The sequence below is a fragment of the Catharus ustulatus genome, chromosome 11 (assembly GCF_009819885.2).
Source record: "Catharus ustulatus isolate bCatUst1 chromosome 11, bCatUst1.pri.v2, whole genome shotgun sequence".
NCBI classification, from domain to species: domain Eukaryota; kingdom Metazoa; phylum Chordata; class Aves; order Passeriformes; family Turdidae; genus Catharus; species Catharus ustulatus.
The window spans coordinates 5,848,153-5,861,384 of NC_046231.1; the positions used below are offsets into that span (position 1 = coordinate 5,848,153).

General features: G+C 37.2%; 1 long non-coding RNA gene across 1 annotated transcript in view; it reads left to right on the forward strand.

Annotated features, from left to right (window-relative positions):
* The window catches only part of LOC117001214, a 182,382-nt gene that overhangs the window by 96,104 nt on the left and 73,046 nt on the right, over positions 1–13,232 (forward strand). The window contains exons 5-8 of the long non-coding RNA XR_004418981.1: positions 1,429–1,496; positions 2,749–2,966; positions 7,453–7,593; positions 7,952–8,031. This is a non-coding gene — a long non-coding RNA (uncharacterized LOC117001214). The remainder of the gene's footprint in view (positions 1–1,428; positions 1,497–2,748; positions 2,967–7,452; positions 7,594–7,951; positions 8,032–13,232) is intronic.

Consider the following 13,232-nt stretch of genomic DNA (forward strand, 5'->3'; position numbering starts at 1 on the left):
AGGGAAGGATAATCTTCAGTCAAATCTGATTGAAGTCAAAAGAAACATTGGGTGATTTCTTTGAAAGATGCCCGTCTGTCCCTGAATTTGACTGTACACAATACATCCTGCAATGAGTCAGATTGTCAAGGCCAGAACCAGGTGCCTATGTTACTTGTATCCTTCTACATCAGTCATACTGTAGGGAGCAGACAATTAATTCTGGAGCAAAATTGAAAGTCAGAGGCAGAGTGTGAAAGAACAGAATGACAATAATAAAGTGCCCCTGCCTCACATTAATCTCCCTCACTTCAGGGCTGTCAGAGGCGGTCTGGCGGTGACTAATGCCAAGCTTTGCATACAGTGGTCACAGACATGAGCAGCATGCTCCCTTTACAGCATCCGCGATTCGCTTTGTTGAGTTTTTGACTCCTGCGGAATCATTGAAAAAACATCGCCGCTGGTCAGAGGGAGCAGGACGAAGTTCCTTCATCATACACCTATTGATCGATGGGCAGCATTCCCAGGCTGGGCTTAAAAAGAAGGGAGAGGAAACAAAAAAGGAGGGGAAAAAAAAAAGAGGAAGAAAAAGAAAAAAGGAATCCTGACAAATGCAGGGAGATTAAACTAACTTTTTGAAGGGATGAGCTCAGCAGATAAGGGTTAATAAGTTTATCTTGGAGTAAGTGCATATAATGTGCAAGTCCAAGCATCAAGACAAAATGATCTTACACCTCTATAGACACACTAATCCATTAACATTGCAAAAGACTTTGGTGCACATTTGGGAATTGTGTTGCATTGATTTTATTGTCATCTTTTTGCACAAATAGTAAATAGGGTAACATTTAAGGAACAGTGTAATTATTCCCAAAAAGCAAGACATCAATGTAAAGTTTATTGTTGTAGAGCAGACATTTTGACAGGAATACTGTAATATCCCAGAGGTGTCACTAGGTTACTGAAAAGGTTAAAAATTGGTGCATTGTGTTGGAGAAGAAAGGCAGTAACAACAAACAGCATTCAAAAAATCACAGGCACTTCTGTAAGAAAGTGGATATGTGTCATGTAACAACACACAGCTTCTGTAAGTGGATTGCTGCACCGAGGAAGAAAGTGAAACACACCTAATGAAAATGCTTCCTCCTCTGCCAGCATTTCAAGGTTCGCTCTCATTACTGAGGTTGCAAAAGCAACTTTCCTCCCAGGTTCCTCCTTTTATTGTATAGGAACCCCACACAGGCTGTATTGTGGATTTTGAAAGGGCTGTGCCTGAAAATTTAATTTCTCTTCTCTGGTAGTCTTGGGAGAATATTCCCACTTGAGACTTTATTTGCCAAACTGCTGTTTTTTCCTTACTAGCCATGTATCCTAAATCAGGAGGACAATAGTATTTTTTATAAAGTGCTATTTGACAAGGAGAAAAGTACTTTCTGTCTTGTGTTATAGTTGACCAGAGGAGCAGCATTCATTAGAATCTGAATGAGAAGAGAGAAGGGGATATATAGCAATTTATGGTATGTAACCAAGAGCAACATGTTTTATGTTTAAGTATATTGTTGTTTAGCATTCTGGAGGACTAGGGAAGAGGCACGTAGGTCCCCTTGTATCCTGAATATGGTATGTCATTGGATCAGGATTAAAATGTATTTACAGTGACATTTTGAGCCTTGTACAATGTCAAGAACTGTAGGGTTTGATTTCTTTTTCTAAGCAAATTTATTTCCATTATTAGCTCCCAAATCCTAGTTCTGACTTAGAACATTTTCTAAATATTTCCAGTAGTTTTTTCCAACCTACTCAACTAGATGTGCAATCGTGTTTACTTCAAGAAGGAAAGAGAGAGTGTAGAAAATGTCTGTCATTGAGGCATCATTATGGTTTGAATTTAGGAACCTAAACACAACTCCTCTGTGCTTGTTTGTGCCAAAGGAGGAAGTCTATTTGGCAGCAGTGACTTTTACCCTGCACTCGGATTAGCCCTTTCATGTGCTGCAAAACATATTTTACAAGCATTATACTAAAGCATATGATGAAATATGCATATGGTATGTGCCAGACATTTCCAAGAGTACTGATATTAATACACTTAATATGTCAGTCCCTCACCTTTGGGCTCCATTTCCATGTTATTCTAAATTCTAGGGGTTTTAAACCCGAAGCAGTTTATGGCAGGGGGGTGTTTTGGGAGGCTGGTGAGGCCACCTTTCATTTGTGCAGTCCCTGGAGTCATTCAGGTTCCTGCTGGCAGAAAGGAGCTTTCAGGTTTACACACACAATGCCGCACTGAGGGTAGACCTAACTTTTTCAATCTGTTCATGGATAGTTCTCCTCTCTGGTGCCACAGGCAATGAAATCCCAGAAATTATTTCCACTAGAGACCTGCCACTGGTAAGTGGCATTGTGGCATTCCCTGATTTATATTCAGTGCCTATGAAGTTTTTCAGATGAGGTGGGGTTCTGTTTTCCAGAGCTCTCTAAGGTGTGTATGTAGCATGGTGGCTCTACTAGTTCTTGGAGAAGTCACGAAGTCGCGGCTAGGAGCTGTTGCTCGGAATTGCTCCAAAGTTTTGAATAAATAATTGGTGTGTGAATCCTGCATCCTCAACTGACCTAGATATGGTAGATCTAATTATGTCAGAGCTGCACTCTTTTTAATGCCTTTTTTTTTTTTTTTTTTTGGTCACCAATGCACTTATTCTTTTTCTTTTTAATTGATTGACCAGGGCAGAAAAAGTGATTTCACCATGTTTTTCTTTGTTTTTATAGGGTTGTAAGGTGTCTGACCCTTACTCTTCTACCACAGGAAAATCTTGGATTTCTTATAGAGAAACTATGAACAACTTATGTATAAATGGAAAAACAGCACTTCAGTTGTTCAAGAAAACCAGCATTGTAATACAGAAGGCAATGAATGAAGGACTCCTTTTTTCTGCATGCTCATAGAATACGTGAGCTCTGCTGTCCTCAAATTGCTCTCCATTTAGGTAGCTGTCAAAAACTATTGCTAAACTTCCCACTGAAACTGTACTGACTTGCAGAATGATAAAGAGCTTTTTTGGCTACTGATGAGACATACTGCTGATTCCATGTCCATAAAATCTGGAGAGAATTCAGGGCACACAGACTGGTTTCCCTTCAGCCAAGATGAAAAAGCCTGAATTCAATTCTCCAGATTGGAAGATTAAGAGGTGCTTAGCTGCCCAGATTGCATCCCCACTTCTGTGCACAAGATTGGCCCTTACTATATTTATATAATTTTGAAACAGAGAGAAATTAATGCAGTCTCTAAAATATTGTCCATTAGGGATATATTTAAAGAGAAGTTCTATAAAATTTGGGAAATTAACACATTTGCGAATAAGTATGGCATGTTAATAATCATAAAACAAATTCAGGAAAAGTTTTATTCCTTCAGTGAGTATTCTCTCTTTGTCATTCATGTCCAACTCATATGGACACTATTTTGGTACAAGCACTAAATAGCAGGAACCCTTTTCCACAGTGGGAAAGTCCATATTCATTACTTGGGTGATGTTCATTCCTTAAAAGTGGTGTCTTCTTACAATGGTCTCTTCACTGTTATGTTTCTGTGGCATGTTTTTCTGGCTTCAGGGAAGTGTGGACCCCTTTGCACATTGCCAGCTCTTAAAGGAAAGGCAAAGCTTCCCCTTAGGTGTAATTAAAATGTTATTATTGCTTGTGGTACAAATGTCCCATGATCTTCATGAAAACAGAGTTCTCTTGACTCTGTTTCAAGCACTTGCAGCAGTTTTCTCCTCAGGCCCTCCAGTGTGCTTTTGCAGGGAGCAGTGACCACCAGTATCCATCTGTGCTGGACTTGGCTCTGATTAGAGAGCAATGAAGAATACAGAAAAGAACCCCTGAATCAGTAAAAGATTGATCCAATAAGGTGGCAATTCTTAGGATAATTCAGGTGGAGAAGGACCTCAGGAGGTCACCTCAGTCTGTCTCCAGCTCAAGCTGCTCTGTCAGTGTGTATGACTGTTCTTATTTCAGCACTCTAAAGTTCTGAACCTGGTTCTAACTCTACATTCACTGAAACTGTGGGGAGCTGGGTTCATCTTAACAGTTAGCACTTCTTAAATGTCTGTCCAATCTGCCTGTGATGGTTGCATTCAATTCCCTGTAACCGTAAAAGAGTTTTTACTAGGTATAGATACAGCAAAGACAGACTTGTCTTCTCACTCAGCTCTAAAAGCTTTCATTTTGTGTGACAACACATACTGAGCTTGGCTCATTCTCTCACAAGGAGAAAGTATGCAAACTTTACATAGAAGTGGGCAGAAAATTTGGCTACATTTGTTTGCTATAGCAAACACCAACTCACAGAAAGGGAAACATTATACTGATTTTGTTGAAGCTTGAAGAAAACATGTCTGGTGCCCAGTATGGAATTTTGGATCAAAATGACAAAGGAAAATGCAGAAGCAACTGCAGTTTGAAACACAGAGTATTTTTATGGATGTTGCTTATTTGGATTTCTCATCTTATTTTATTGTTTACTCCCACCATCTCTCTCTCAGCCTTATGAATTAGACTTTTTCCAGGTGTAATACTTTTGAAATTTCAAATTCTTTGTGACTTGGAAGTAAAAAAAGCTGCTCATCATTTCCCATATGTACCACATCTAGATATGAAACCTCATCTTTCGTGGGCTGAAGTCCTGCTTCCAGAAAAGCAGCATGTGGCTGTGCTGCTTTGATGACCCTCTCCCATCCCTGAAATACAGTGGAGGAGACTGCTTAGAACATTTTGTGGCACTCTGGAGTGAATTCCACAGGCCAGGTCCTGCACTGACACATTTCCATCCATCCCCTGCAATGCATGTGGCAGCAGTATTCCATCTGTTTCCAATGAGGCATAGCGGGGGAGGAAATCTATCCATAAACATCTCCCACATCACTTATTATTCCATTGAAGAGCATCTCTGCAACAGTATTTGTTTGTGACAAAGATTCTTAGCTATTTGTTTATTTTAATACCTGTGGATGTCAAACAGAAGAGATTAGCCAGTTCTTGAACCTGGAAAATTCCTTGGCAGAAATTTTCCCTCTAGTTTTAGAGCCAATTCCAGCACAAATTCTTGTTGTAAAGGTCTTGCCTGTTCTCCAAAGCATAGGTAATAATTTTGTAAGTACCTATTCTATTTTTGGGGTGGGGAAGTTGTAGCTAGATTTAACTCTAAACAAAGAGCAAGCTGCTCTTTATTTAATTCCAGTTATAAACAAGTTATAGTATCAATGGAAGGTGAAACAAAGGAACAGAAACTACCGCTTTGCAGAGGCATTCTTTTAAAATGTACATTTCTTTGTATGGAAGAGCACTGCAATGTTTTTTTAGAGGCAAATAGTTTACTGTGATGTGTATGAAATAGAATTTTGATAGACAGAATAAGCTGCAATCCAGTTCTAAACTATAGATTTTCAAGCAGATTGATGCAACAAATTGTTAGCAAATAGCAGTTTGCAATTTGATGCTAATTAGACATAAGGCAAATATGTGCCATGACAAATTAGCAGCAAACCATACTGAAAAGGATTAGCAAGAGCTGGCACAGAGACTGCTCGATTTTGCATACTTCCTTGTCTTAGCCTAGGAGGTCTGAGCCAGTTTTCCTTCTCTGTAAATAAGAAACCAGAGCAGAGATCACAGGCATGCTAGAATGCCTTTAATTGCATATTTGAAATGTTTTAACTCTCTCTTAATCCCATGGAGGCTTTTCTCCATACCACCAGCTTTATTATCCTGGGAGATGATCAAGTACTTTATCCATTTAATATTATAACTAAATATATTATGAGGTAAGTAACTCATGGGGTTATTTACTTTAGCAAGTCTATTGTACTTATAGATTTAAGAAAAAGCCCCATTCTTATTCAAAACACCTTTGCTTCACTTGCTGCAAATGTGTTTTTCAGCGGATTTAATTATTCATTTCATTAATAAATTAATTTTTGCTAGAGGATTATCACATTTCTTTATTGATGTGCACAATGCCATTGTAGTAGTTAGTGTAGATCAAACTCATCACCATATCCAGGCGAGATAATGCAGTTGTGTTTTCAGACCAGAGAGAAGCAGGAGGTTATTTTTAAGCCACTTCTTCAGATCTAAGCCTGAATGCCAGCACAGCTGTAATTGTGACTTCAGAACTAAAGTAAAAACTGCTCTAACATCTTTGAAGGGTGACATAATTTCATTAGGATCGAGAATGCTAAACAAAAAGCACAGTAAAAATATCTGTTTGTTAAACTTAAGCAACCTATTCTCTCTTCATGTGGCTGTTTGTTTAATTTTTAAAATTAAGTTTCTGAGGTTAACTATCACATTCCCCAAACTTTCTACTCTCGTTTTCTGGTGTGTGCTTCAGTTTGGATATGTAAAATGACATGTTTATACTTCAAGGAATCATTGGGTAGATCAGAGGCTCTTAAATACAGTTTCTCTTTCAAATCTGACTTTCTAGGGCATACAAGACATTTAACTTACTAGGCTGATGGTTGTTGTCTAAAATTATACATATATATTACATTCCCAACATTCCTATGTCTATATATGGATCAAAAAGATAGTTAGAAATAGTTCAAAGGTGCTAAAACATTATGTAGTTAGATGTAAACACACATTTCTGTTACCAAAATAAATGAAGTGGGAAAATAAAAGAATATTATGCACAAAAGATTGTTCTTTCATAATCCTTAGAGAGAATTCCTCAGACATTTTAAACCACCATCAGTAACAAGTTTTGCCACAGCACTTTCTTCCCACATAAACAGTATGATACCACACTACTGAGGATTTACAAAAGGCGATGAAAGTAGTTGTACTGTTTAAAAAGGAAAAAAGTGAAAACTACAGGCTTTTCCTGCAACCTCTGAAGGCATCTGTGTATAATTCACATGAAAGGCTCTGTCCTGTAAAAGCTTCTCTGTGCACTGAGACTGGAAAAGGTGTTTCTAGTACTGCCAGGCTCTAACTGTTTGCCAACTCCCTTTTGCCAATATTTTTGCCCACTTGCCACATCACATCAGAAATTTCGGCAAGGATCTTTATGCTGGGGTAAAATCTTAGAAAAGTGAATTGATTGCCCTCAGGGCACAAAGCTTTATTTCTTTTTTGCACCTGCACAGACTTGTGGTAAATTCTTGGCAGGCAGTTTTTTGCCTCTATTGAAAGAATGCAGCAAGCCATCAGTAGGCAAACGTAGACTGAAAATTGTCATAGTTAAATGGGATGTTGTTAAGAACTTTAGGATTACATGCAACATATAAATGGTTGTAATTTCTAAATGGCAACTCATTTCTAGTCAAGCCTTTTCACATGGTATCTTCCCTTACAAAAGCATCACAAATTTTCTGCCTGTAATGTTTCTCCCAAACACCCCCGCTGCTCAATGTCAGCTTTCCTGGCAGTGCCTAAGCAGATTTTACATTTTACATTTTCCTCTAGATGCACCGTGCAGGGGATCTGGGTCGTGCAGCACCCACTGACTTGGAGCAGGGGGGATGTTGGAAATCCCTTCTGAGGCAACCCCTACTCCAAACCCACCTCCAGTTCCAGGCCTTATCAATTCCAGGCCTTATCACAGCTGTAAGTAGGGTGTTGCTGTTTTTTTAAATTTTTTTTTTTATTTTTTTGTGATTGGGCTTTTGCGGAATACAAACGGGTTGTGAATTTTTTGAATGTATATTTGTTTCTAAATAAGAAAAAGATAAAAGTCATGGGGCAGGCAAAAAATAACTGATGAAAATGAAACCTACAGAAATTTCTTAAACTGCTGGAAAACCATAAAAACACACAAAAAGCCCCCATAAAAAAGAAAACAGTACTTTTGTGGGGTTGTGCAGCTTATTTCATCTGGTTTGGGAAAAGCTGGTAGATGTTATGTTAGAGCAAATTCATCCTGATAAAGCACAGAAATTTTTTGACAAATGTATTATCTCTTTAGATCATGGGATTAATAAGATACATTGTCCCCAGGAAAATATGTGCGCTCATGGAGAACCTCATTGACATTGCTGCAGAGAGGTGAGTTCAAAAGGCCAGATATTAAAAACAGTTTTTTGAGGCCATGAAGACAATTTTTTTACTTGAAACCATATAAATTTGCATTTGTATCACTTATAGTGGGTGACTGTACACTTACCTAAGTTATGTGCACATTTATTTGTGTAAAGATACATATGCATGAAAAATGAAGATGTGCTACAAATTTGACTTCCAGAGTCCTGTTTGTTTCAGTTGCTCCTGGGGATGAGAATGAGAGGATGGTTGTGGCTGGGAGGGATCTCTGGAGATCACTGAGTCCATCCAGGCTCACCTGGAGCAGGGGACACAGCACCATGGCCAGGTGTGTTTGGGACATTTCCAGAGAGGGGGACTCCACAAACTTCCTGAGCAGCTGTTCTGGTGCTCTGTCAACCTCAAAGTTAATGCTGAGGTGTGTTAATAACTGTGTTAATAACTTTGATGGTTTTGCTTCAAAATCATTCAAGTTATCCTTATCAATATTATCATTATTTACAAAGGAGATGGTATGATGGAATCTGATACTTCTCCCAGACGTTGAAATGTGGTTGTCTGGGGATTATGGAATGCTCATAATAATTATGAAATATTTATAGTCTTTATCTGCATATCTAAAATTCATCAATTAATAAAAGCAGGAAAATCTTAAAAAAAACCCAAAAAACAAACTTATGCTGTCGTAATTTGTAGTTGCTTTCTTTTATCTGTTTAAGATGCTTGAATTCACTTTGTTAGCAAATTTCTCTTGACAAGCACACCTATTTGTTATTACTAAGCATCCTTTTTAGGAATGTCTGAAATGACACATGTATTGTTTTAAATAAGATCATGGAGTTAATTTTTAACCACGCAAGCAATATAGTAAGAATAGAGTGAACAAAACATAATTTATAGTTTTATACCATTCATCAGGATCATTTTCTTTGCTGCCAACATATGCCAAATGCAGAAACATTTTAACTTCAATTAAAAATTTTAAGCAATATTAATCCTGTTGTCATTGAAATCATAGAACATATATGCTTCTAGGTGTTGTGTGCATTCCTGAATATTTGCATGTCTTCAAGCAAGGAGATGTCACTGGGACAGCAGAGGTGTGTGAAACTTCACCACTCTGCAAAGGAGAAGGAAACAGCTGTTTCTGCATTCCCCCACTGACAGTGAAACCACTTCTCTCTGGCCTCAAATACACATTTCATTCTCCTCTGGAAAAAGAAGAGAAAGAAATAGCCCTGCATTTATATTTGATGTTTTATAGAGAAATTATGATACCACAGCAATAATATATTACATGATATTACATAAAACAATTTTGTAGTTCTCTGTGGGTTTTTTTGGGGTTTTTAAATTAATTTTTTATTTATTTATATTTTATGTTCTTGATTGGGACTTTAAAATTTTTATTATTATTTTATTTATTTAATTTTTTTAAAAGAAAATAATTGCATCATGTTTCATGATATCTGTATTATTGCTGCCTCACTAGAGAGGATCTTATCACTTCCAGGATGCCAGGAACCCAACTGTCTTGCTGAGTTACTGTCACAGCAAAGGAGATTTTAAACACCAAAGACCTGTTTCATGCTGAATTTGTGGCTGGTCAGAGTTTGAGTTTGGGTACCAGTGCCACCTCAGCAATTTTGAAACCAAGAGCATGACCTAGAGGAAATAAAGTACTGTGTACTGTCTTAATCTCTTGTTTAGTAAAATACTTAAGAGCTTATTTAACTTTAGACATGCCTGAACCATATTAATTCCTTATTCCTGATTTGTTAATTTTAGTGGATTTATTAAATTGAAGACTCAAGAAATTAAGAGCCCCCATAGGATGATAGGACTAAGGAAGATCCATACTGAATAACTGAACTAGTTCCCTAAGGGCTCACAGCTCCCTGTTACTTAGGCACACACCAACATGCAGATATCCTGCCTTGTGTACTGCAGTAGACGAGGAAAATCCCCGATTATTTGCTACCAGGTTGGTACCTTTGATGTGAAATGTGCAGAAATATCCAAAACCAATTAATGCCCTGGATGAGGCCCACAAAAATGGGGCTGTCTCAGTGTAAATCTTCACCATGGTCCATCCAGAAACGGTGTTGGTAATGCTACCAAAGGTTGCGATTTTGTTAAGGGTTTGGAATAGATATTGTGTTCTGCTCCTTTGCCTACATTGCTTAATTCTGAAACTGATGGTTGGATAAGCAGCAGATGGTAGAGACTTCTGCAAATGCACGTTATTTTCAAATTAACTGCAATACACTGTATGGGGCTGAGCCATAGAGCAGCATTGTAAATCGTAGCTATGCACAAGTAGAGATGCAGTGGGGAATGAAACTTCCAGTTTTCTAGCTGTCAATTTACCTTTTCTTCTCCATTCCATTTCTGGAACAGAAAATCTTCGTCAGTTTGTGAATTTAGGTTCAGCAGAAATGGGGGCAGGGAGAAGATATCTGAATTTAAAACACTAGCAACAACAATAACAATTAAAAATTACTTATAAGAGGGCATATATAGTAGGAATGGGGAAACCACAAATGATACCTCTCAGGCTTCTAGAAATATTTCTGTTTGCTGAGGAAAGAGCAGTTACAGAAGAAACCCATCTGAATGAAATGCATTGGACCCATGGAAAAAGAAAAGAGAATGAACTGGCCAATGTTCAGCACAGGTACTAGCTAACAGGGCTCTTGGAGACTCAGGATTAGCACTGATGTAATCAGTATATTTATTGGATTTATTTGCATTGTAAAGACTCAATGAAGCTGTGTATGGAATGCCAAATGAAACGCAAAAAATATACATGACAACAATTTTTGCTTAGTCAAGTCCATGGCAGCCTCTGAGGAATTCTGGAGATCTAACTGATTTAGGCAACTACGGAGCAGAAGTCCCAATATATTCAGTTTTGACAAATTTCCTGCAATGTAAATTTTGTAGCATTATTTGCAGTATTCATAGCCATTGATTGAATCCTAAATTAGCTACAGTGATTTGATACAAAGAACCTCAGTGAAAATCAGATCCTCCTGAAATCTCTGGGAGTTTTACCTTTTCTTTCAGTGGGGATAGAGTTTCCCCGTGATCATCATTACTGCAGACAGCTCAATAGAAAAGGCTGCTCATTTCACAGCGGTGGTCTGAGCAGCCAGCAAAATGCTTGGGTGAATAAAGAATGGGTTCGAAAATAATATTGCAAATATTATGATACCTATCAGTGATATCATCTTGCCTTGAATACACAACTGAATTCATACCTTTCTGCTTGAAAATATACATCATAAACAGAAAGAGTAAAGCAATAGTCATAAAAAGTGTCCAGAAGTATAGACAATTTCATGTGCAAAGAGTGAAAATAGGGGAGCTTATGCTAAGTGAATGAGAAGACAAGTAAGGTTTTGTAGGAAAGGAATGACTTACACAAGGTAAATCTGATTTCTTTCTTGGCTTTGTCCCATACTGCAAACAGAGAAGTGTGCCAACAAATTGCAAATTGATAAGGAGGAGGTTTTGATGGTATGCAGATAGGACTTAGAGCTGAAGGAAGTCTTTGGATTGAAAAGTGTGGCAGGATTAGAAAACAAAATAAAACTGGACATCCATGTTTGTAATGCAGTTATCAGACATGCAGTGAAATAAAGTAGGAAAGCCCAAGCTAATATTTATCCTTTGACAAAATTTTCTTTCTCCCTTGGGGATAGTGATGATTTTGTATTTACACTTATATATTTATCTTTTGTCTTGGGACAATAAATAAAGTCCCAAAGTAAAGACTACAGACTCTTCTGGTAGAGAACTTCAGTCTCTAAATGTCCTATTTTAGCTTTTCAGGTAAAACACATTCTGATTTGACAAATGCTTGTGCCACACAATGTCATAGGAGTGGGTTCGTAACATTCAGATGTTGTCAGTGTGTGAGGTTTTTTTGGGTTTTTTTTTCTATTTCTTCAACAAGAGTTTCTGGCATTATTTTTATCTGTGGTACAGTTTTGTATAAAAGCTGGTAGAAAAACTTAGAATAGCTAGAAATGCTTAATGATTAGGGTGGTGCACAGCTGAAGCATTACCAGTGGAGTTGCTTGCTCACTGATTTGTTGCCAGGTAGCGAGCCAATTAGCAGTGCTGGTTATTATTTACTTTTCATGCTATATATCACTAAAATTGTGCTGTTGATTTATCATTTATATTGTTGTATTGTCAGCATAATTTATTCAGATCATGCTGAGATACCTGGAAAATTAAGTAATAAAGAGAATGGCATAGAATGTGTCTGTATTCAGAGATATTTACTTTGCTTTTAATGAGAATGCATGTTCAGGTAAAACAGACAAAATTTAGCTATTAAATTGTTTTTTAAATAAACCTGTTAAAAGTTTGTACCTTGGATTTTTTTATAAATAAAAATACTTGGTTTCACTTCTTATCTGATTTTTACCATTACATAAGAAACTCTTCACAGATTAGGTTGAATATCAGACCAACTAATTGTGCCAACTTAGTTGATTAATAATTTGCAGGAAGCTGTACTAGTTGAGATATTACTGATGTATCCAGTGTTCTTTATGCATTTGATACTACTTCAATTTTTTTGGCAAATACAAACATAGATTTTTATTGAAAAGCCTTCCTAACTGCTTGAATTATTTAAAAAAAATAAGGAAAATTGAAAGCCAGTATTTTTACAAGAAATAAATATTCTGAATATATTCAGCTGACTAGAAAGGTTCACTTTAGAATGCTTTGACTTTAGAATGCTTTTTGTACATTTTTTCCTCAGCTGCGATTAGAACATGTCAGAGGTCATTGTATAGCTTCATATTCTCTCTTTCTTTTAATTAACTGTTTTAATATCTTTTGAGTAACAAATAGATCTGTGTCTATTCAGTAGGTTTGCTCTAGTCAAGAGTGGTTCTCTCCTGAGTGTTCCATACAGGAAAAAGGGCCTGGTGCTTCCAGTGGATGGATGTTCTTTTCCATTATGACAATGGCAATTCTTCCTAAACTTGTGAAAATTAACTTCCAAATGAGGCAGTAATTCAAAGCAAAGTGGAAGAGGCTATTATTTTCCTTTGGTTATTAAAACCCCCTTATCTTTTTCAGTTGCCTTTGCCTTTAGTTTCTGTTTTCAGTGATAGCTCTAACACACTGGTAGAACTACATAAAGGTCACTTTTTTCTAGTCAATCTTGATACAGGAATCTT